The following is a 20342-nucleotide window of genomic DNA, read 5'->3' as shown; positions in this document are numbered from 1 at the left end:
CTATTTATAAATGAAGTAGAATTTTATTTCCTAATTTATTTACTAATGAAGGCAGAAGGATGACCATGCTTTCCTCACCGTTGATGATCTTTAAGAAAAGCCTGAAGCATTAAAATGTTCTGGAGGGGTCAGGTAGTGGCATACCTGGCTGAGAACATATGATACACAGGTTTGAGTCCCCAGTCCCCACCTGCGGGGGGAAAGCTTCACAAATGGTGGAGCTGGTCTGCAAGTGTCTCTCTGTTTCTCTTTTCTTTATGTCCTCCTTCCCTCTTAATTCCTAACTGTCTCTATCCAGTAAAGAATTTTTGAAAATATCGTTGAAATTCCATAAAACAGAGAAGACTTCTCTGTCCTTTCAGAAGATCAGCTCTAGTTGAGGTTCATATAAACAGCCCAGGAAGATAGCTCACCCCGGAGGGTACAGCGGAGCCATGCTTGTGACCCAAATTCAAGACCAGCCTGCACAGCCCTGGAGGGAAACTTCCCATTCTCCTCTCCCACCTCTCTCCTTCTGACATGAGTGTGATGAAGCCCCTGTGATGAAAAAAAAAAAAAAGATTAATAAATTAAGAATAAATGTATTTAAACTTAGTCCACCTATACTATTATTATTTTTGAAGACATTTGGTCCTTTTAAATCTTTCCATGAAAATCTTTTTTGCCCATAATGAGAAGTTGTCTGCCTTGTGTCCTGAAGGTATGAGGTTCAAGTCCAGGTCTGCACTGCACTGGGATGTGCTTCCAGTGACCGGGCCTCCGGACAGACCCCTGAGATCACACCCCTCATGCAACCAAGCCCCCCTCTAGAAGACAGAGGACTCCAGGGAGCTTCCAGCCCATCGTGTCCCTGTGGTGGATGGAGCCACATGAGCCAAATGGAGAAGTCTGATATTATGAGTCATGCAAAAGCCAGAGTGCAGCTCCGATGGGAAGCCAGGCCCGGTGCTGGCCTGTATACAACAGCAGCTCTGGCTCCTTCCGTGGACTCGGAACTCTTGCCTGTCACAGAGTATGAGTATCAGGTAAGAAACGTGAACTTCCCACTGTGATGTGTGTGTGTGTGTGTGTGTGTGTGTGTGTGTGTGTGTGTGTGTGTGTTTCCGTCCATGCCTGTCTTTCTGCCTGTCAGAATGGTGGGCGATTTCAGAAGCCACTTTTAGAAAGCAAGGAGTTTGTTAACAGCTCATGTTATCGACAGTGTCGTTGGGAAGGTCTAAGCAGCAAGTAAGAGAGGAAGGAGCATTTTCATTCTCCTCTTTTATTTTCTTCATTCATGCCATAGCTGTGCAGATCTCCGGTCATGTGTTTGCATATGAATGTGTGGCTGAGATTAGTGTCTCTTATTAATGAAGAAGTCTCTGCCAATAAGCTTTCCTTTCCTGGTGTTGTCTTGGTAGAAAATGCACCTTGTTGAAAGATTGCTTTGAAAACAACACCTTGATCCCATGAAGACAAAATCAAATCAAATGCAAAGCACCTTCAGGGTACCCCTCTTCCTCTTCCTCTTCCAGAAAGATGAAGAATGTGAAGAAAAGTCTAAAAAGAAGCAAGAAATTGCATGCCCCCACCACTTAAAGCCGAGGAATAAGAGAGATACTCTGAACAAAGAGTTAGCCCTTGAACGACTCTGGTTTGACCTGGGGTGGGTCCACTTCTAGGTGGATTCTTTTTAATGCACTGCGTGGTCCTCCACATTTGAGACTCAGTATTCATGGAGTCACCCAATCTCAGCGACTCATAATATCCGTGAATGAAGACCCCCACAGAGAAAGACTGTAAAAATAAAATAAAATAAAATAAAATAAAATAAAATAAAATAAAAAGCTTGGGAGTCGGGCGGTAGTGCAGCAGGCTAAGCGCAGGTGGCACAAAGCGCAAGGACAGGTGTAAGGATCCCGGTTCGAGCCCCCGGCTCCCCACCTGCAGGGGAGTCGCTTCACAGGCGGTGAAGCAGGTCTGCAGGTGTCTGTCTTTCTCTCCCCCTCTCTGTCTTCCCCTCCTCTCTCCATTTCTCTCTGTCTTTTCCAACAATGACAAGTAGAAAACGCATATAGTTAGAGGCAAAGGGGACCCTCAAGAAAGGGATGATGGGAAAGAACTGGATTGGCATTAAAGTAAAGAGCTCCCAGGTTTATAAAGGCTCTTAGTCCCTCCCCCACTGTTCATGAATAACTGACTCATATTTGCATGGGTTGGCCCACTCCTTGTGATTGGCACAGATAAAAGTGAGTCATAGACCATCGGTAGGTCTCTTGTGTCAGTCAGGTCTCTTGTCTCCTTGCTGCATCTACTGTTTGTGGTCTCTGTCTCCATGTCTACCTATTTGATTAGTATAACACTTTAAATACCAAGATATGACTGAAGTTAAGTTTTTTTGGAGTCAAGAACTATCAACAGATTTCCAGATGCCTGTGATCAGCACACTAAACCCCATCTTGTTGGAGGGACAATCTTTTCTTGACATTTTAGAGGACTTCTGTTAGGTTTGTCCCTTGGTTTTGCCACTAGCATGCATTGGCCTTCTCCATTTGAGTAGCAGCCCTTCTTCCTGTGGGGGTTGAACCCCTACCCCTCTTCAGCTTAGTGGATCTGTCTGTCGGGGTATCAGGCTGCCTCTTCATCCAGAATGGGGGCAGAGGAGCCCTGATCACTCCATCAGATGCACCAAGGACTGCTTGATCTTCTGCCGAGTGACTCAGAATTTTATTCTATAAGATGGTTGTTGTCCCCGGGGTATAATTTCACATCTCCCCAAGAAAGGTATCCGCACATCTCATATACCACCAAACTGCCATCTGTCTCCACCCAAGGACACTGGGCCCTCACCTCTCCCCACAATTTTTGTTGTCACTAGAGCTTCACCACTCTGGAATGACTTCTTCAGATAGAAAAAGATGGGGGCGGGGAGAGGGATAAAGTAGGAAACACGCCACAGCACCAGAGATCCCAGCAGATGGAGGTCCGAGGTTGGTCTTGGACCTGGTCAACGCAGTCCCTAGTTCCATCTCACTACACCTATTTTGAGCCCTTGAATTCATTAGAATGGACTAGTTTCTTTGTTCGTCTCTTCTGCCTTATTTCACTTAACATGAGTGCCTCCAATGCCATCCCTTTTGTAGCAGAAGAGAAGATCTCATCTTTTCCTCTGAGTGATATTTCACTGGATGTATCTACCATGTTTTCCTGATCCATTCATCTTTGTTGGGCACTTGAGTTAGTTCCAAATCAAGTGCTGTCCAGGAAGTAGTGGCAAAGGGATACTTTCACAGAATTGGTGGAAATGTCAATTGATCTAACTAACCCCTGTGGAAATCAATCTTGAGATTGCTCAGAATAATAAAAATAAATATGTCATGCAACTTCTCTCCTAGGTATCTATTCAAAGGGCACAGAAAGTGTTATTTAGAGAGACTCCTGCATGCCTGTACTCATCACAGTGCTCTGTGTAATAACTTGGAATAATAGACTTGGAATTTTCAGGGATGCTGTTGAAAAGTCTTGATAAACTCTCCCTCACCTCATTCCTAAAGCTATTTTTATCCCTGATGTCTCCAGGCACAGTTTTTCAAATGCTCTCTTCAGTCCACATACTCCCAAGATATCTATTCCCTTCTGCGGAGTGTGAATGAGTTTCACTTTCTAGCAAGCTGATGCCTTACTGGGCTAATGGAAGCACAAAGTGCGGGAACCAGGCCAAGCACAGTTTCCTAGGAGAAAACTAAGCCCTGAAAAGCTTATCGTAGCCATAAATAATAAAGTCACTAAATCTGCAGGAATACGGTGAGCAAGCCAAGGTGTACAGTGATTGAACGAACTCTGTCGGTGTGGAAGGGGTCCACTGTAGACCAATAATGTCTGAGACAATTACCCAAGGGAGTGAGTGAGACTGAACTATATAGTTATTTGAGGGGTTTGGAGAAGTACACACTCCCTTGTTTGCAATTCCTAATCCAAATAAATAAGGAAATATATCTTTAAAAAACAAGTTTCTTCTAAGTCTGATGTCATCCACTTGACAAGATGTAATACAACCAGACCTGAGTCTGTTTGGAATATTTCTCCCCCATTTAATTGCAATAAATTTATGTTTTGCTACAGAAATAACACACTGTATTTGGAAGAGCATGGAGTTATCACAGAATAGATACTGTATGCATGTTCTTACCTTGCCAAAACTTGACAAAAAATTTTTAGATATATTTATTCCCTTTTGTTGCAGTTATTATTTTATTGTTGTAGTTGTTGTTGTTGATGTTGTCGTTGTCGGATAGGACAGAGAGAAATGGAGAGAGGAGGGGAAAACAGAGAGGGGGAGAGAAAGACAGACACCTGCAGACCTGCTTCACTGCCTGTGAAGTGACTCCCCTGCAGGTGGGGAGCCGGGGGCTCGAACCGGGATCCTTACAACAGTTCTTGCACTTTGCGCCACCTGAGCTTTGCACCACGCTGCACTACCCCCCAACTCCCAAAAAAAAAAATTTTTAATCCATCATTCCCCAAAGGTTTAAGGTAAGTTTTGTAGCTCAGATCACCTTTAAAAAGCGGGTACTGTTAGAAGCAGCTAGAACCTCGGTGGAGGGTCTTCTTTGGTTCTTTTCTTACTGAAAAGTGTCAAGTGATGGAAGCCCTTCCTACTGCCAAATAAATGCTCCTTTGTGAGGAAGTTAGATGGAATCTTTGGCCTCTGAGTAGCTAAAACTCAATGACTCACAGGTATAGAAAGATAACTAGTGTTTTTTTTCTCTCTCTCTCTCTCCCCTTCTCTCTCTCTCTCTTTCTCCCCCTCCCTCTGCCTCTTGGTCCCTTTTTTACTTTTTCACTTTAACCAGAGCTCTGTTCAACTCTGGCTGATGATGGTCCTGGGGATTGAACCTGGGACTTGGGAGCCTCAAGCAGGAAAGACTTTGCCATAACCAGACCCGAAACCAGCCTACTTGACTTCTTTAGAATCATGTTGTGTAACTGGGTTAAACGGCAAACTGTATGGCCTGCAGAGGTCGCATCTTGGTTTTCCAGGGGGCAGTGAACTCCAAGCACGTGTCTCAGCCCGTTTTCTCACCAGGAGCCAGCAGTGGGATCCAGAGAGATGTCCTGGCGTCCAGCTCCATGCTCACCCTTCTTTGATCCAAACAGAACTTGCTCATCTGACTTTCCTAACAGGAAGATGTCAGATTTGCATTGGCCACTCAATTTCACATTCCAAAAATGTTGAATAGCAGAAAAGAGAGGGAAAAAATCTAGCCTAGCAAACCCAAATTACTTTTTTTTTTTTTGCCTCCAGGGTTATTTTTGGAGCTTGGTGCCTGCACTACAAATCCACTGCTCCTGGAGGCCTTTTTTTTTTCTTTTTCCATTTTGACATGTTGTCGTTGTTGTTGGACAGGACAGAGAGAAATTGAGGGGAGGAGTAGATAGAGAAGGAGAGGGAAAGATACCTGCAGACCTGCTTCACCGCTTGCAAAGCAACCCCCCCTGCGGGTGGGGAGCCGGGGGCTCAAGCCAGGATCCTTGCGCTTCCTATTATGTGTGCTTAACCCATCGTGCAACCACCTGACCACTCCCCAAATTTTAATTTTTATAGAAAATAATAATAAAGTACTGCCCGTATTTTTATGAGTGAAGCCTGAGCACCACTTGCCTCTGGCATGATGAGGTTCAGGGAATAAAACCAGGGGCCTCATGGGGGGAGACAGCATAATGGTTCTGCAAAGAGACTCTCATGCCTGAGGCTCCGAAGTCCCAGGTTCAATCCCCCACACCACCATAAACCAGAGCTGAGCAGTGCTCTGGTTTAAAAAAAAAAAAAAAAAAAAATACAGGGGCCTTGCCAATGCAAGTCCTGTGCTCAATCCACTGACCTCTCTCCCCAGCCTTAACAGAAGATGTCTGGAAAACACACAGAGAACAGCTGCAGTAAATAAACTAAGGCTTCTGGGTAAGTGCAGTGTCTACCAGACCCCAAGCAACCTCATCGAACTGTTAGGAACTGACTGAACCCCTCCCTTCTCAAGAACGGTCTGTCTTTGAGATGAATTTGTTTTGTTGTCAGATGTCGCAGGAGAACTTCCTCTGCAAGTCACTTTTCAAAAGGCACCTTTGGTGTCCTAGACACATCTGTTCACCCAACATCTGGCAGTGCTCTGCCCCGTCTTCAAGGAATTGAGATTTTGAGGCAATGCACAGATGTGTAGAGAACAAAAGCAGAAAGCAGAGAAACTTCCAAGAGCTGTGGGACTCTCACAGGGAGGACTGGGCTGGCCTGTGGCTGGGGAGGTACCCAGTGAGTACACCTCCCCACCACCCTCCCACATGCCCTGACTCACTGCAGTCACTTCTGTGTCGTTTGGGCTGAAAAGATAGCTCATCTGTGAAGGTGCCAATCCTGTGACCCTGTCTTGAGCCCCAGCACCATGTGGGAGGCACATTGGCACCAGGAGAAGCTTCTTCTTCTAGCGTTTGCCACCAGGAGAAGCTCTGGTATTATGGCTCTCTTTCTCTGCCTCTGTCTGAATGAAAAGGCAGCCTAATAGCTGTGGAATGATGTGTGTGATGTCCAACTCCAAAAGAAAAAAAAGGAAAGAAAGGGTCACCTGAATCTGAATATTAAAAGAGAGAGAGAGAGATGATCCACATGAATTTTAAAAGAGATGCACTGGGGGCCAGGTGGTGGTGCACTTGGTTAAGCGCACATAGTACTAATCTCAAGGACCCTCACAAGGATCCGAGTTCTAGCCCCCAGCAGAGAGGACACTTGGCAAGTGGAGAAGCAGTTCTGCAAGTCTCTCTCTCTCTCTCTCTCTCTCTCTCCCTCTCTATCTTCCCTTCCTCTCTCAGCTTCTCTCTGCCCTACCCAATAAAATGAAAAAGAAAATATCCACCAGGAGCACTGAGTCCCAGCAATAGCCCTGGAGGCAAAAGAGAGAGGTGGAGACTTTTATTTCTACAAGGGAGAGAGGGAGAGAGAGAGAGAGTAACTGTGTGACAATTTTTTAAAAAAAATTTTTTTCTTTCTTCCTTCAGGGTTATTGCTGGGGCTCGGCACCTGTACCACGAACCCACTGCTCCTGGAGGCTATTTTTTCTCCTTTAATTGTCCTTGTTGGTTTTTTTTAGTCGTTGTTGTGGTTATTATTGTTGTTATTGATGTCATCGTTGTTGGATAGGACAGAGAGAAATGGAGAGAGGAGGGGAAGACAGAGAAGGGGAGAGAAAGACAGACACCTGCAGACCTGCTTCACCGCCTGTGAAGTGACTCCCCTGCAGGTGGGGAGCCGGGGGCTCGAACCGGGATCCTTATGCTGTTCCTTGCGCTTTGCGCCACCTGCGCTTAACCCGCTGCGCTACCGCCCGACTCCCAGCTGTTGTTCTTCTTACCCTTCTACCTTTGAGTTCAGAGGCCTCCAATATTCAGAAGTCTCAGAGTGGGGCATCCTGCCACCTTGCTTCCAGATGAAGAAACCAAAGGTAACCCCCACAACTCGGCCAAGATATTAAGGTCTTTCTTTTCCCCTCCAGGGTTATTGCTGGGCTCGGTGCCTGCACCATGAATCCACCGCTCCTGGAGGCCATTTTCCCCCCTTTTTGTTGCCCTAGTTGTTGCAGCCTCGTTGCAGTTATTATTGCCATTGTTGACGTTGCTTTGTTGTTGGATAGGACAGAGAGAAATGGAGAGAGGAGGGGAAGACAGAGAGAGGGGGAGAGAAAGACAGACACCTGCAGACCTGCTTCACCGCCTGTGAAGCGACTCCCCTGCAGGTGGGGAGCCGAGGGCTCGAACCGGGATCCTTACGCCGGTCCTTGTGCTTTGCGCCACGTGCGCTTAACCCGCTGCGCCACCGCCCGACTCCCGATATTAATTTCTTATGGTCTCCTTATCTCATAACTTTCTTTTTTTTTTTTTTAAAGTTAATTCTACAGCAGTGAAACCCCAGAGATGACTGACAACATAAACATGCGCACAAGCTCTAAACAACAACCAAGAGTGCTATCAATACCTTCTAGCTAAATTATCTCCCCCAGCTATAAACGTAATTTATTTTTAACCAGAACACGGATGAGTTCTGGCTTATAGAGGCGCTGGGGTTCTCGCATAACCTTCTTAGCTGTGAGGACAGAGGGGGAGTGTGTGTCTGGTCGGATGCTGGCTCACGGTGCTCCCTCCCACCCCTCTGCAGAGCCCCAAAAGGAGGCATTTTCTTCTAGGAGAAAATTGCCACCCATGTTTAGAGATTTCTTCTGTCAGAGAGCCATTCATAAATGTCAGGGTTTAAGTTCTCTTATTTTTTTTCCATCACTCCCATCACCAAAGGTCTGTGTCCCCATCCCCGCCCCACCGTCATAAACAATCACTCTAGTTTTCCCACAGTCTTGAAAATAGGTCGACATTTTTTTTCACATTTGTACACTCCATTGTCTATATTCTATGTATGAGTGAAACTGTCCTGTAGTCATCCTTCACCTACCTCCTGACGGGCTTCACGGAATGTCACCTTCTCCATTTCCATCCACTTTATCCCAAAGGACACAAAGCCATCCCTTTTTATTGCTGCCTAGTATTCTGTTGAGTAGATGTCCCATAACTTTTTATCCAGTCATCTCTTAAAGGGCATTTTGGTTGTTTACAGGTGTCAGCTCTTATGAGTAAAGCCACTGTGAACATGGGGGTACATGTGTCCCTTGGAATCCGTGTTATTATATCTTTTGGGTCAATGCCTGGTGGTGGCATTGCTGGGTGGTGTGGCATCTCTGTGTGTGTTTGTTTAAGGAGTCTCCACGCTGTTCTCCATGGTGGCTGCCCCAGTTGGCGCTCCCACCAACAGTGTGGCAAAGCTCCTCTCTCTCCACGTCCTCCCCACACGGATCTTCTCTTGGTTTATTGATGGAGCCTCTTCTCACAGGTGTGAGGTGGAATCCCAGTGTGGTTTTCATCTAAATTTCTCTGGTGATGAGTGAATGTTAGAGCATTTCCACATATGTCTGTGGGCCGTGTGTATCTCTTTTTAGAGAGCCACCTATTCATGTCTTCTGCCCACTTTTCAATTCGGGCATTATTTTCTTTTTGTTGAGCTGTAGAAGTTCTTTAAAGATGTTTGATATCAACGCCTTATCTGAAGTATAGGATACAAATATCTTTTTTCCTGACTACTGGATTTCCTGTTTATCCTTGTGGAACTTTCTTTTGATGTGAAAAAGCTTTTTAATTTGATGTAGGGTGTAAGTTCTCTAACCAAGCTCTCGGAGGGCATGTCGTCTGCCCTTGTCCTCCTGGTCACATCTCCTCACGGGAAGGAGTTAGGTTGACCTCACAGCCCAGGCTGAGATGCCTGGAGCCCTGGTGACTTGATTCTGCTTGTCTGTCATGGCGGCTTGCTTCCAGCAGCTGGGCTTCTGCCCCTGCGTCCTTGACCCCACCCCTCCCTGAGCATTGCCAGACCCCTTTAGAGAAAACTTACTGAGCTTCTTTGCTGTTTGGTTTTGGACTTGCCTCTGATTAGCTCTTAATCTCACTCATGCGTCTCTGACCAGCGTGGAGGTCTTTGTTTGGCTAGCTTCTCCCACAGGAACTGAGCCCCCAGCCCCTGACTCCCACAGATCAGGGTTTTAAATGATTTATTGATATTGTCTGACTCCAGCCTAAGAGCTGCAGCTTAGATGGAAGGCTGTCGGGACACTTCCATGAATAGAAATCTGAATTTTCCTCGGGGCCAGGGAGTCATCCTTGTTCACTACTGGGGTTTGTTGCAATAAGAGATTCTCTATCTATCTATCTCTCTATCTATCTATCTCTGTGTGTGGGTTTGTATGCACACGTGCATACTCAGGAACAGGCTCTAGTTCTAGTACCTGTTTCTCATGTACTATCCACTGAAACTCCGTTCTGTGTTTTAAATATTCATTTAGTTAGTTAGTTACTTATTGGATAGAGACAGACATTGAGAGAGGATGGAGAACTAGGAGGAAGGAGAGATAGCTGTAGCATGAATTTACCACTTGTAGAGCTTTCCCCTGCAGGTGGACACCAGGGGCCGGAACCCCAGATCTTGTGCTCTGGAATGTGTGCACTCTACTGGATGCACTACCATCCAACCCCAACTCTATTCTTTTTTTTTAATGATTTATTTTCTGGGTGGCAGGGTGGCAGGCATGGCACACCTGGTTAAGCGCACACATATCCAAGGATGTGGGTTCAAGCCCCAGTTCCTCACCTGCATTATATACATGAAGTGAGAGGCAGGGAGGGAGTTAAAAAGAGGAGAGACGACTGGGGCAGTGCTCCACCACTTGTGAGCCTTGACACACACACACACACACAGAGACACACACACACAGACACACACACAGAGACACACACTCACACACACACAAACACACACACTCACACACACAAAAACACACACACAGACACACACTCACACACACACACAGACACACACACACTCACACACACACTCACACACACACACTCACACACAGACACACACACTCACCACACACTCACACACACAGACACACACTCACACACACACAGACACACACACACTCACACATACACACTCACACACACAGACACACACACACAGACACACACACAGGCACATACACAGATACACACACACAGACACACACACACTCACACATACAGACACACACACAGAGACACACACAGACACACATACACACTCACACACACACAGACACACACACACAGACACACAGACACACACACAGGCACATACACAGATACACACACACAGACACACACACACAGACACACACACACTCACACACACAGACACACACACAGACACACACACAAATACACACCCCTCATGTGTGGGGGCTTGAACCCAGGTCCTCCAGCATCACAGTGTTTGTGCTCTGCCTGTCAGAATAAGCCACCGCCTGGCTTCCTTTATTTTTATGAGAGACGAGAGACAGGGACCAGTGTACTACCCAGCTGTGACATATGGCAGTGTTGAGGGTTGAACCAGGGACTTTAGGGGCTTCAGGCCTGCAAGACCTGTAACCTAACAGGCTGAGCTATCTCCCCAGGCCCTTGGGACTGAGATTCCGTTATCCAGCTTTGACAGACTGAGAGCAAAGAGCGTGATTACAGAAGCCAAACGTAGCCAAGTTGGGGGGTGGGGTCCTATCCCCCTCCCATTTCTCCAGGACTGAGGGCTGGTTACTGGCTTCCTGCTGTCTCTTCCTGCGCAGTTGGGTCTAGGTGGGGTTACGTTAGTCCCAGAATCTAAAGGACAGGACGTAAAGGAGGCTCGGGACCCAGAAACATTCCATGGCTGACTTCTAGTGATTTTCTGTTCCATTATCAATGCTGCATTCTCACATCCCTTTTTAAAAACTTACATGTATGGGTTGGTTTCTTTAAGAACATTCATTTATTTAGCTTTTTATTTTGGACACAGACAGAAGTTGAAAGGGGAGGGGAGATAGAAGAAGAGGGAGGGAGGGAGGAAGGGAGAGAGAGAGACTTGCAGTCCTGCTTCACTGCTTGTGAAGTCTGCCCCATGAAGGTGAGGACTGGGGGCCTGAACCCAGGTCCTTGCACACTGCACTGTGTGCATTCAACCAAGTGTTCCACCACCTGGTCTCACGTGTGTGTTTTTTGATTTACTTTTTAAAGATTTACTTCATTATGGATCCCATATCAGATAGAGTTTCAGAGAAAGAGCAAAGACCTCAGGCAGGTGAGCCCTGTACTCTGTCAGCTGAACCACTTCCCAGGCACCTCTCTCCTTCCTTTGAGTAAACCCAAGTGGCAGTCGGCCAAAGGGAGTCCCAGGCGGGTTAGACGGCAGAGTCAGCCTCAGCAGGGGACAAAGAGGCAGAGTGGGTCTGGAGGCCACAGGGAGCCCAGACCTCCCAGCTGGCCATTTTGAAGCACAGTGTCAAGCTCTGACTAGCCACGGTGCGGTGGTTGATAAGCCCCTAAGTGATTTGGAAGGCTTAAGAAGGATCACCGTGAAGTCCCTGCAGAGAGGGTGTCCACGTCCACAGAATAACTATGTAGGTGGGAAGCCATTGAGGGAGGCTGCAGGTGGCAACAAGAAGCAGGTACCTCCTGCTGAAAGTTCAGGACGGCGCAGGGCTCTCTCTCTGGATTGATGGATGGCTCTCTCGGGATGATGGGATCCGTATCCAGACGCCTGTAAGAATGCCAGCAGCTTCCGGTCTCCTCTGGACACCTGCAGGCACTTCAGGGACGGGAGGTGAGTCTGCCCCTGGTAGAGCTCCAGGGCTCTCTTGTGCTCCTATGTCCCTAATGGCGTTAAGACGTCCCCGTGAGTAATTAAGCAAAGTAAGGGCCAAGGGTTAGCTCACCAGGTAGGGTGCCTGCCTTACCTTGTATGTGACCCAGGCTTGAACCCCAGACACATTACATGGGACAGACTGTGACAATGGGGGAGATTTCTTCAGTGCTGTGGCAGCGCTCTCTCTCTCTCTCTCTCTCCCTCTCTCTCTCAGCAAAACTCCAATGATAGAAGAAGGAAAAGCAGAAGGATTAGGAGAAGAAAGCCTGGGGTGTAGACAGGTAGTGTAGTGGTTATGCACAGAGATTCTCATGCCTGAGGCCCCAAAGTTCCAGGATCAATCCCTTGCACCACCATAAACCAAAGCTCAACAGTGCTTTGGTAATAAATAAGATAGAAGGAAAGAACAAAAGGAGGAAAGAAAGATAGGAAAGAAAGAAGAGAGAGAAAGAAAGAAAGAAAGAAAGAAAGAAGGGAGGGAGGGAGGGAGGGAGGGAGGGAGGGAGGGAGGGGGAAAAGGAGAAAGAGAGAGGGAAAGAAGGACAGGAAGGAAGGAAGGAAGGGAGGGAGAGAAAGAAAAGCACACAGAAGGTGCTGTGCAAACGGCAGCTTTTGCGGTAAGAGGAAGCGCTGTGAGAAGCCAGGCCTGCATTATTCTACCCCCAGCTCCACAGAGGAGAAGTACCAGGGAGTCTACATGGGGAGATGGCCCCGGCTTAGAACCCCATGAAGGCTTTCAGGTCTGCTGTGGGTCCCTAACAGCCCACTGGAAGCCAGCAGGAAGAGAGAGAATTTTGATTCAATACCACTTTCTTTAAAAAAAAAAAAAATCTATTAGTGACATAATAGTGATTAACAAGATTGTAATATAACAGGTTAAATTCCACACAATTCCCACCATCAGACATCCCTGTCCCATCCCCTCCATTGACAGCTTCCCTATTCTTTACCTCTCTGGGAATATGGACCAAAATTCTTCAAGGGGAGCAGAAGGTGGGAGGTCTGGCTTCTGTCATTGCTTCTCCTCTGGACATGGGTGTTGGCAGGTGGATCCACACCCCCAGCCTGTTTCTATCTTTCCCTTGTGGGACAGGGCTCTGGGGAGGGGAGGCTCCAGGACACATGGGTGAGGCCGTCTGCCCAGGGAAGTCGGAATGGAATCATAGGAGCATCTGCAATTTGGTGGCTGAAAAAGCATTAAGATATAAAGCAGAACAAATGGTTGACTAATCATGAACCTAAAGGCAAGAATATTGTGGATGGAGATTTGGGGTCTCCATTTTGGAAAAGTCTAGTAGGTCTATTTTAGATCTATTCCAAGGGGCCCCTGACTTCACTCATTTTTGCCTGAGCCTGACAGCGAACATGCAGGTGGACCAAAGCTATTGTCTGGGGAGATGGTGTCAGAGTTGGGGCTAGGACCAAAAAGCTGGGTCAGGGCAGCATCTGCAACTCGGTGGCCGAAAGGCACTAAGACGGAAAGCAAATTATTCAATAAACTTTCTCGCCCACAGTTCCAGCCACTCTCCTGCTCCTCACAAATGAGCACGTTTATTTAGTTCACATGAAATGAGTGCTGTGAGGGGCACTGGCACTTGGAAAGCAGAGATGTTTGGGCTGGGAGCTGGCACAGCTGTGGCTCACAGGCCTTGCAGGTGAGAGGCACCAGGCTGGACCCCAGCGCGGGTGGCAGCCGCAGTGGTGCTTTGGTCAAAGGAAGGGAATTTCTGTTTTTTGATTCTAGCCCACAGTGCCTCCCAAGTCCATTTGCAGAAGGCTCGGGGGTTCCCAGGATTGTGATGAGACGTCCTCCAACTCATCCCTTAGAAATATATGAAGTGGGGGGTTGGGTGGTGGCGCAGTGGGTTAAGTGCATGTGGCGCAAAGTGCAGGGACCGGCATAAGGATCCCGGTTCGAGCCCCCGTGCTCCCCACCTGCAGGGGAGTCGCTTCACAGGCGGTGAAGCAGGTCTGCAGGTGTCTGTCTTTCTCTCCCCCCTCTCTGTCTTCCCCTCCTCTCTCCATTTCTCTCTGTCCTATCCAACAACGAACAGCATCAACAATGGCAATAATAATAACCACAAAGAGGCCACAACAACAAGGGCAACCAAAGAGGGAAAATATGGCCTCCAGGAACGGTGGATTCATGGTGCAGGCACCAAGCCCAACAATAACCCTGGAGGAAAAGAAAAAAAAATAAATAAGTATATGAAGTGTCCGCATCCGGGCAGTGGTGCACACAATTGAGCTCACATGTCACCGTGCTCAAGGACTCAGGTTCAAACCCCCACTTCCCACCTGCAAGAGGAATGCTTCATAGGCTATGAAACAGATCTGTAAATGTCTTCTTCTCTCCCTATCTTCCCTCCCCTCTCAATTTTTCTGTTCTAAGAAAAATAGAAAGAGTGGGGGGGATAAAAAAAAATAGGAAGAAAGGAAGGGAAGAAAAGAAAGAAAAATATGGCCACGGGGCCAAATGATGTTGCATTCAGTTCAGCTCACAGATCACTATGCACAAGGACCCCAGTTCGAGCCCCCGGCTCCCTACCTGCAGGGGAGTCGCTTCACAGGCGGTGAAGCAGGTCTGCAGGTGTCTGTCTTTCTCTCCCCCTCTCTGTCTTCCCCTCCTCTCTCTATTTCTCTCTGTCCTATCCAACAACAATGACAGCAATAAGAACAACAATAATAATAACAACAACGATAAACAACAAGGGCAAAAAGGGGTAAATGGCCTCCAGGAGCAGTCAATTTGTTGTGCAGGCATGGAACCCTTGAGATAACCCTGGAGATAATAATAATAATAATACCATTTTTTTTCCCTCCAGGATTATTGCTGGGCTCGGTGCCTGCACCATGAATCCACCGCTCCTGGAGGCCATTTTCCCCCTTTTTGTTGCCCTAGTTGTTGCAGCCTCGTTGCGGTTATTATTGCCATTGTTGACGTTGCTTTGTTGTTGGATAGGACAGAGAGAAATGGAGAGAGGAGGGGAAGACAGAGAGGAGGAGAGAAAGACAGACACCTGCAGACCTGCTTCACCGCCTGTGAAGCGACTCCCCTGCAGGTGGGGAGCCGGGGGCTTGAACCAGGATCCTTACGCCGGTCCCTGCGCTTTGCGCCACATGCACTTAACTCACTGCGCCACCGCCCGACCCCCAATAATACCATTTTTAAAAATGCAAATTCCTCTCTAGCTCCATGTAGCCTTTCTGACTTCTGTGCAGCCCTGTTCTGACCATGCTCAGGCACTCACACAGGAAGCCCAACAGCTCCCTCTGTCCTGAGAAGCCTTTGCTCCTGCCTTTTGCCTGGAGTGTTGTTCCCCCAATATCCAACGGGGGCGCCTCTCCCCGTTGACATCCCACCTTGATGCACTTGTCCAGGTGTCCCTGTTGTGGTTTCCTCTCACTCAGCACCACCTCACCTGCCGAGAGGAGCCCGGCTGCAGAGACCTTCTCAGTGCCACAGTCCAGGTGTCCAGCAAGAGGCTGGACTCAGTCCAGTCAGCGTGTACCATAGTCAGGTCAGCCAGACCCCTCCAGTAAACTTTGCAACAAGTGATTCCTGCAGCCTGGCTTGTGAAAGGAAGGACTCTTTATTTTAAAGTGATTTTAATAATGATTTAAAAGATTGTAGGATAAGAGGGGTACAATTCCATATAATCCCCACCACCAGAGCTCCGTGTCCCATCCCCTCTGTTGGAAACTCTTCTATTCTTTATCCCTCTGGAGTATGGACCTAAATTCTTTATGGGGAGCAGAAGGTGGGAGTCCTGGTTTCTGTCATTGCTTCTCTGCTGGACATGGGTGTTGGCAGGTTGATCCGTCCCCCTAACCTGTCTCTCTCTTTCCCTAGTGGGGCAGGGCTCTGGAGAGGTGAGGTTCCAGGACACAGGGGTGAGGCCGTCTGCCCAGGGAATTGGGGATAGCATCATAGAAGCATCTACAACTTGGTGGTTGAAAATCAGTAAGATATAAAGCAGGACAAATTGTTTAATAAACAGGAGCCTAAAGGTAAGAACAGAGCAGACTTAACTAGGGGTCTCCATGTGGGAAGAAGCTAGGAAATCTATTTTAGGTATGTTCCAAGGGGCCCATGACTTTAGTAGTTTTTGCCTGAGCCCAATAGCTAATAAGCGGGTAAGCTGAAAGTATTGTCTGGGAATATGGTGTCAGAGTTGAGAATAAGGCTAGAAAGCTGGATCAGGGCAGAGAGTAGCTCCCAAATACGAGTGAAGTGTATAAATACTGTTAACTGTTAAGCCCACTGCTCTGACCTAGGGCCTGCGTCCATTCATACTTAGTACAGGAGCCTATGTAACCTCTGCATCCCTGCCTGTCTGAGCTCTCATTCCATGGTCACAGCTGGAAACATTCTAGGCTGCACTAAGTTCAAGATCAACCAGCCTCAAGTGGCCCAGTATGTTGACCCAACCTCCCTTCGGAGAGTGGGGACAGGCCCTGCCATTGCTGCTCTGCAGTGAGGGTAAGGTCCTAGAGAGGCCCAGAAGAAACCTTATGATGATCACGTCATCTCAGATTTATATTGCTGGCTCTTTGCAAAGTCTCTCTAGCCACAGACCCTGCAGGGCAGCCCGTCTGATCATTTTGCTATCTGAACAGATTCGAGCAACCCTTTAAAAAGGCATTAGCGTGAGTGCTCGGGGAGAGTGTGCTCCAAGGTTGTAGATGAAATGATATGATTTCCTTGATTGTATCTTTTTATTTATGAGGCATAATTTATGAGCGCCGGGGCTCAAAGCTCAGTGAGTGATGACTAGCTCCAACCCAAGTCATCCATCAGGCGCGGGCAAAGGAGTGGTGATTGTGATGGAACCTATCGAATTAGCTGTTGGCCTTGGCCGACACAGGTATCGGAAAGACCTTTTTAATATCTGTTTGTCGCTCTCCCGGGACTGTGATAACAATCTCATTACATGGCCCGAGGAAAGAAATAATTTAATTGTTCGCCTGTTAACATGCAACCTAGTTACTCGACTTATTAATTGCTGGCGTGGCTGTTGATGCCAGATTTTTCTCTCTTTCTGTCGTGCGCCGTTGTGAAAATGGCTTCACAGTCTCCAGTTTTTATAAACAAGGCTGTTGCTTCCCTCCTGGCCAGGGATTCAGATATAGAAAGGTGGCTTCCGTGTCGTCGAAATGCTCTTGTTAAAAAAAAAGAAAAAGTTGCTGTCTGTGATTCCACCAGAAGTGTGATCTACAACAGGAGGACAGGACATGTCCTCCTCCTCTCAATCCTCGAGGATTAAGAGTTATGAGGCCCATCGAATTTAGTAGCAAGGGCAGAGGACAAGGATAGACACTCTCCCATTAAAGAGCCGAGAGGTAAGAGGTTTTGTGCAAAAGATGACCAGCTGAGTTGTGTTCTTTCTAAGTGCCACTTCTGTAGGGAAATTAGTAACAGATGTGTGACCAAGTAGAGATAGTGCCTAGATCCTGACAGCTGAGATAGACTACTCAGAATCTCCTTTGGTTTTGTTTTTCTCTTATTATTTCTATTTTTATATATTATTTATTCATAGGATAACAGAAAGAAATGGACAGGGAGGGGGAGATGGAGAGGAAAGTGAAGAGTGACACCTGCAACACTGTTTCACCATTCCCGAAGCTTCCTTCCTGCATGTGGGGAACATGGAGGAGCTTGAACCTGGACCTTTCACAGATTAATGTGTGCTCTCATCCAGGTGTGTCACCACCTGGCCCCCAATTTAAAACTTTAATGTTTTAAACAATCAGAAAAATATTTTATCATGAAATAGATTTCTAAATGGCAGAATACAGGAAAAACACAATGCTACCCCTGCCCCACCCCCTGGAAGTACACACTGAGTTTCTCTTTGTACTAAGACCACACCTGATACATGTCAGACCCAATGCATGTTATTTTGGAACAGTGTGAACCCGAGGGAAATGAGCTCTAAAATGAAAAGTGTGAAAGGGGCTAAAGAAAACCCAGTACAATGACTTAACCTCCCAAAGGACAGGCCAACACTCGAGTTTCTCCAATACACCTCCCATTCTGCTGGCCCTGCAGAACGATACTTCCTCATCTTGCTCTTTGGGGAAAAAAAAAAACGGGGTCTGGTGGTGGCACACCTGGTTAATCACACAAATTACCATGCATAAGGACCTGGGTTTGAGTCCCCACTCCCCAGCTTCGGGGCGGGGGGGAAGCTTCATGAGCAGTGAGGCAGGTCTGCAAGTATCTCTCCTTCTCTCTCCGTTCAATCTCCCTGTACTCTCTCAATTTATCTCTGTCCTATCCAATAAAAGGGAAATAATTGTCACCAGGAGCAGAGGATTCATAGTGCCAGCACTGGAGGCTATAAGAAAACAAAAACTTGCAGAAATAGAGAGGAAAGGGAAAGATAGAGAGGGGGAGAGACAGAGAGCCACACCTGCAGCCCTGCTTCACCACACGCAAAGCTTTCCTCTTTCAAGTGGGGACTGGGGGCTGGAACCCGGGTCCTTGTGTATTGTAACGTGTGCTCAACCAGGTGCGCCACCACCTGGTCCCCCAAGGAAGATCTTTCTGCTGACCTCTTCCAGCCAAGGACAAATGCTTAGGTCCATCGTTTTCACAGCAATTGAATTTGCAAGGCTTGGTGGCAGATATTAAAACACTTTGTGTAATTACCATTGTAAAGACAAAATCCAGGGATTAGTCCTGAGAGAGGAAAGACTAAATAAAAGAGCAATTTGTGTTTGAAAATGAAGATGGTTGAGTGCCCATGTCACGATGAGCAAGAACCTGGATTCAAGCCCCAGTCCCCACCTGCAGGGGGAAAGCTTTGCGAGGGGTGAAGCAGGGCTACAAGTATCTGTGTCTCTCTCCCTCTCTGTCTCCCCCTTCCTCTCCATTTCTGGCTGTCTCTATCCAATAAATAAATAAAGAGAATAATTGTTTAATAAAGAAAGATGGACTCGGTAAAATAGCTCACTGTCTAGTGCTCTGTTTTGTGAGCAATCTACATTCAAATCTGGCCCCCACTGCGCTGAAGAGAGCTTCGGTGCTGTTCTCTCTCTCTCTCTCTCTCTCTGCCTCTAGCTCAAAAAATACATAGAAGCAGATATCACTGGTCAGTTTTAGCATTGTAGTTAGATGGCCATATTTATTTATACTTAGTTTGCACACTGCAACACTTGTCAGCAGCAGCAAGCAGAGCCTTAGAGGAGAAAGGCCCTGACCTGGGCAGTCCACACCTGTCCTCTGCATTGGGAATCCTCTAACTTCACAGTCACTAGAGAGAGATGGGAGCTGGGGGTGTTTGTATGCAGGTACTCAGCAAACACAAATAGCCTGATGCTGACAATATTCTGATTCAGTAGAACTTCCATCACCTCTAAAGATGAAGAGTTTCCTTAGCTGTGCATTGCTTGGGCATGGCGTTCCACATGCTCCTGTCCCCTCCTCTCTTTTTCTTCTTCTAGCGTTTGCCCTTCTTCCATAGCCAGTCAACAGCGTCAGGTTGAGCCTGATGTAAAGTTTTGAGACCTCCTTTGAATCTGGAGAGGTGGCAGTCTTGACTATGTGGCTCATAGTCTGTCTGGAGCCGCAGGAGCAGTTCGGGTCGTCTCTGGCTCCCCAGCGATGGAACATAGCGGCGCACCGGCCATGGCCTGTTCGATAGCGATTGAGGAGGGCTCAATCATAACGTGCCAGGTCTGTGATGAGGTGTTTGTTCTTTACCTCGGCTGACTGCCAACTCTGTTTCCAAGAGTCTGGAACAGAGAAGTTCAGTGTAGGCGTAGGGGACCAGATTGGGTGACGAGACATCAAGCGTTGAACAGGGTGGGCGAAGATATCCGCGTAGATTGGCAGGTCCGGTCGAGCGTAGACGTGGGAAATGAACTTAGATGATGCCGCATCCCGACGAATATCTGGCGGGGCGATGTTGCTAAGAACTGGCAGCCACGGAACCGGGGTGGAATGGATGGTTCCAGAAATGATCCTCATGGAGGAATATAATTTGGAATCGACCAAGTGGACATGGGGGCTACGGAACCATCCTGGGGCACAGTATTCTGCAGTGGAATAGCATCATGCCAG

This window comes from Erinaceus europaeus, chromosome 19 (assembly GCF_950295315.1).
Source record: "Erinaceus europaeus chromosome 19, mEriEur2.1, whole genome shotgun sequence".
Classification (NCBI taxonomy): domain Eukaryota; kingdom Metazoa; phylum Chordata; class Mammalia; order Eulipotyphla; family Erinaceidae; genus Erinaceus; species Erinaceus europaeus.
Note: the sequence above shows the minus strand (reverse complement) of the source record.